Source organism: Sapajus apella, unplaced genomic scaffold (assembly GCF_009761245.1).
Source record: "Sapajus apella isolate SASKATOON/1434 unplaced genomic scaffold, GSC_monkey_1.0 scaffold40, whole genome shotgun sequence".
NCBI lineage: Eukaryota > Metazoa > Chordata > Mammalia > Primates > Cebidae > Sapajus > Sapajus apella.
Genome location: NW_022436980.1, coordinates 854,312 through 859,670, shown reverse-complemented (window position 1 = coordinate 859,670; position 5,359 = coordinate 854,312). Strand labels below are relative to the sequence as shown.

Sequence of the window (5,359 nt, the reverse complement as noted above, 5' to 3'; positions counted from 1 at the left end):
AATTCACATACAATGGATGTGATTAGTCACCTTTTGGAGTAAAGCTAGAGAATATCTGAAATGGTTGGACCTCACAAGACTTCAATCAAGGTAAATGATTTGGGTGTAATCAGAGGAAGGCAGGTCCAGAATATGAACATCATTTAGTAGAAGGCATTTAACCAATTGTGTTGTAGACTTCCTGGAGGAAGGCTATGTGAAGGTAGGTGTTGGTGTGCAGGGAGGTTGGACAGAAAGGGAGGCGGTCAGCTTGGGCTATGGAAATCCCTGGGAATCATAACTAGGCAGTGTCCAACCAAGCATGATGTAGAGAGACCCTGCCCTTTGTGCCCTCATGGTTGTTGGAGAAGTTGCTCTGCTGGGGATCAGTAGTCTCTCCTCAGCACTCTCAGTGCCTTTTGCACAGCACCTAGGTTGATTCCTCGTCCTTGTTATTATGAATAATGCTACAATGAACATAATGAGTGAAAGTGTCTTGTTCACCTGTTGTTGGCTTTCCAGACATTCTCATCCTAGGACAGGCTGCCCTGGATGGTGAACATTAGCTTTTCAGTCCCTGGGAAGAAATGTTTCCCATTGTGAGTTTATCAGTTGGTCATAAGGTTAGACTCATGGATTTGATTTACTTGAGTGACCTCAGATTCTGAAAACTTCTAAGATCTTGGTGAGGGTAGATGGTGGAATTTGGAAAGTGCTCAGTTCCTCAAGGGGATACTACCCATGAGACCTCGTGGTTGGCAGCATAGCCTTTTCTCAGAACATGCTAATCTCATCATCAGTCCTTTTCTGCCTTCAGCAGACACTATCTACTTAGGTAAATGACTGTCAACCCTATCAAGCTCAAAAGCCTATTCTTAAATGAATGTTTTATTATGTTCTCTTTACTATTCTGAAAAGAAATTCACAAGCAGGCCAAGCCAGGCGAATCACTTGAGTCCAAGAGTTTGAGGCTGCAGTGAGCTATGATCAGCCACTGCAAGATCCAGCCTGGCTGACAGAGCGAGACCCTATCTTTAAGAAGAAGAAATTCACAAGTAATACAACCTCCTATTCATATATTTTAAAGTCATTTTTAAAATAAGAAAACTGGTAAAGAGAAATACTTTGTAATAAAATTGTATGTTTTAGCAAATTCTAATGTTGGGGATGACTAACTGGAAGACCTAATGAAGTAGTTGCTTTGAGATCAGAGTGAGGGTGGCAGAGACAAATGTAGATAGAGATAGGTGTGCTGGCAATTCAAATACAAAGAGTGATGTTGCTGTCAGTGAAGTGTTTTTCTGGAATTGTGACTACTGTTGGTAGATTTCCAAACCAAAGTATAGTATTTTTTGCTTTAAAAATGCAGAGAGGGCCAGGCACAGTGGCTCACGCCTGTAATCTCAACACTTTGGGAGGCTGAGGTGGGCGGATCACTTGAGGTGAGGAGTTTGAGACCAACCTGGGCAACATAGTGAAACTTCACTTCCACTAAAAATACAAAAATTAGCCGGGTGTGGGGGCTCACACCTGTAATCCCAGCTCTTGAGGAAGCCGAGGTGGGTAGATCACTTGAGGTCAGATATTCGAGACCAGCCGGGGCCACATGGTGAAACCCCGTCTCTACTAAAAATACAAAAATTAACCAGGCATGTGGCCTGTGCCTGTAGTCCTAGCTACTCTGGAGGCTGAGGTATGATAATTACTTGAACCCGGGAGGTGGAGGTTGCAGTGAGCCAGAATTGCACCACCGCACTCCAGCCTGGGTGACAGAGCAAGACTCTGTCTCAAAAAAAAAAAAAAAGCAGTGAGAGCATGTATGGAAAATATCATGTACATTAAAACTTTGCAAAGGTAATCTATGTTTCTAAGTAAAATGGAATTCCGTTTCACACCCAGACAATTGCAAACAGGTTTTTCACACAAATGTTCAGGGTAACCTTTGAAGGTTTTACAGGGCACAGAACATTTCTTCATTGTTGTGCCTGTGCTGCACATGACTAGATAGCTAGCATCCTTGGTTCCCTCTCAGCAAATGCCACCAGTACTACTCCAATAATTATGACAGCCAAAAATACCCCTTCAAGTGTCATATACATCCCCTAGGTGGTAGTACCAATGCTGTTGAGAGACACTGAATTAAGTGAGCAGGAATTGATACGAGGGTGCAATAATGCAAACGTGCTGTTTCCCACAGCACAATCATTCCATGGCCTGGCATGACAGAAAACCCTTGGTAGCTGAAAGAAGGCAAAGGCTGCATGAGAATAGGGCCAAGTGCAAGGTCTAGAGGGGGAAGCAGAGTTCCAGGGATGACAATGTCAGAAATTTGGAGGGGAAACCAGGGTAACAGTTTACCTCTGGGACCTTGGCCAGCATATGGATGGGGCCAACATAGAAAGAACTGAGGCTCTGGGCCAGAAGGATACCCAGGTTTGTCCTTGGTGCCTGAGATCCCAGATCTGGCTGAAATGAAGGATTAAGGGTCAATGCAGGAGTCTGGAAGCATTGGCTTTGTTTCTAAAATTTGAGTCTGGGGATGTGACTTATTTCCAAATTCCTTATGCATAGCCCCACTCAGAGATGACTCAATGTCTTGAATGAACTTAGGTCTTCTCAAGTAGTAGCAGCAGAGAAGAAAGCTGAGGCAGGAGACACAACAGTCTCCATTTATCAGTGCCAATCAAGTGATTGAAAAGGGGATGTCTATACCACACCATCTGATTTTCTTATATCAGAGTATTCTTTGTCCTCATTTTAACCCAAACAAATCAACTCATTATTCAAACAAAAACAAGTGTTCGAGAGAACAAGAGTTAAACGGTGTTAGCAGCCATGCCTCACTCCACCCCTACACCAACTCTTGATTTCTTCCGGATGGACACAAACAGCTGCTTGGAACTCAGATTTGGAGTTCATTTTCCACAAGTAGGGTCATGAAGGTGTGGCCATCAATTAAGGCAATGCTCACACCGAATACCGCAATTTACAAGGGTAAGTAGATAATTATGCTGAGAGCTCAGGCTGAGTCCAGGCACCACAATCCATGCTTTGTAACACAGAAGCCGAAAAACACTTCCATAAACCTGATATTCCCTGAAGACCATCTGAACAGGATGAAGCCTCATCTCCTATGCTTCTGATCCCAAAGCCATATCCAAGACACTATCTAATCTCTGCTCAGAATTCAAACTACTTAATGTTTTTATTCCATTGAGCAGGCTTCTTTGTGGATACATTTCCTGAAAAACAACAAAAAAGCTCTTATCTCAATTATGAGGTCCTATTACTTCATCTGTCCCACATTCATTATAGTAGACGGTCATGAGACGAACAAGTTTAGCTTTACAGTCCTTAATGAAATGTATTAGCAAAATTGAGCACAAAAAAAAAAAAGAGACAGAGAAGAACTCTGTACATGAAGAAAATTTTCCATTTTAGCATATAAAAAGAGGGAAGGAACTAAAGAAGAAATTATCTGCAATCACAGAACAATCAAGGAGATAGCTGACTTGTCCTCCCTCCCATCCTCATAAGCTTCGATTTAATCATGCTTAATATATTGCAGAATTATACTCTTGAAGTCCTGAGTCATTTTGCTGGCCTCTCTGACATCTGTCCCTCCACTCTTTCCTATTCTTTCCTGGGATCTCCTATCTCCCTCTGGACAGCTTTCTCCAAGCCTGGCTCTGCCCCTACCCCTCGAGCACATGCCTGGGTAGATTTGAGGGCCACTTACCTTTTGGGTTTTGCCCTCAGTGCCACAGAGCAAGGATTTGATCCCCTGGTAGTTTAAGACCTGAGACACCACTAGAAGTTCCTCTGAACAAAGCATTCTGTGAAAAGGAAGGGAATCTACATATATGTGTCAATATATTTATCTTGCTTTTCTTCTATGTAAAGGTATCCTTTGGATTTTTTTCCTGTGTGTATCTCATTTTAATCAAGATCTACTTCCCTGCCCAGAAGCCCTTAATGGTTTCCTATTGCCCCCAAAAAATCAAGTTCAAGTTTGTCAGCATAGCATTCAAGATCCTCTGCGATTTGCCCCTGACATGCATTTCCAACAAATCAACTCCTCTAGCCAGAGTGAGAGTCTGTATAATTCAGTGCTGAACACGTAGCATCTGTCTCCAAGTCCAGCACAGCCATTTGTGAGCTGTGTCCTCAGGTGAGTTGCTTAAACCTGTCTATGCCTCAGTTTCCTCAATCGTAAAGATGGAAATAATAATAGTAGTAATTTGAGTTGTGTGTGAACCAAGAGAATTGATAAATGTTGTGGGTTGAGAACAGGGCCTGATCATAATGTAACAGCTATCTACTATTATGATTACTACTACTCACTACTCTCAACACACTTGCACTTTTCTATCTTTGAATATTTTTTCACTGTTACCAATTTTTGAAATGCTTTCCCCTTCTCTCCATCCCTCTAAATTCTTCCCATCCTTTAAAGTCCTGATCAATTTTTTGTGGTTGTTGCTTGTTTTATTGAGACAGAGTCTTTCACTGTTGCCTGGGCTGGCGTACAATGGTGTGATCTCAGCTCACTGCAACCTCCGCCTCCCGGGTTCAGGTGATTCTCCTGCCTCAGCCTCCTGAGTACCTGGTAGTACAGGTGCACACCACCACACCTGGCTAATTTTTTGTATTTTTAGTAGAGACAGGGTTTCACCATGTTGGCCAGACTGGTCTCAAACTCCTGACCTCGTGATCTGCCCACCTTGGCCTCCCAAAGTGCTGGGATTACAGGCATGAGCCACCACGCCCGGCACCTGATCAAATTTTTCTTGCACTAACTTTCCTGAACTGTTAAATTTACAGCGTTCTTTTCTCTTTATTGTTCTTATTATCTATTCCACAAATTTTGCAAATAATCATTTGTTGCATCATGGAACTTTTTGTATTGCCATCTTGTATATTAACTTTGAATGTAATTTTGCCTTGTTCCCCCCAATTGGCCTGTGAATTCTTGGAAGCAAGGACTCAGGCCTGTCTTTGTATACCTGATACGTTGACTTTCCAATAGTGGCTCAATAAATATCTGTTTATTTGACTTATTTGATTCACAGGTTGAATGCAACTTTGCCGGATGCCTTTGAAAGTGGTTAGCTAAAGGGAGAGTGAAGAAGTTAGAACCCTGTTATTTGCTTGTGGAATATTTATAATGTTTCTGTGTAAGATGTTCCATTTCCATCTTGGAAGCCCTAGAACTGTGATTGGTGGAAATCCATTAGGATGAGATCAGACGCTGTTTTTGGCCAGAGAGAGATTTGGCAGCCAGATAGGCTCATAGAAGAGCAATTTAACCAGATGCAGCATGGCAGAGACAGAGTCCCCAGGGCTGGCTATAACACAAAGAGGTCTCCTGAAGAGCAGT

The 5,359-nt window shown here is 42.5% G+C and overlaps 1 long non-coding RNA gene across 4 annotated transcripts in view; it reads right to left on the bottom strand.

Moving 5' to 3' along the window:
* Positions 1 to 5,359, bottom strand: part of LOC116565399 — an 88,409-nt gene that overhangs the window by 53,094 nt on the left and 29,956 nt on the right. The gene's annotated exons all lie outside the window — the stretch shown is intronic.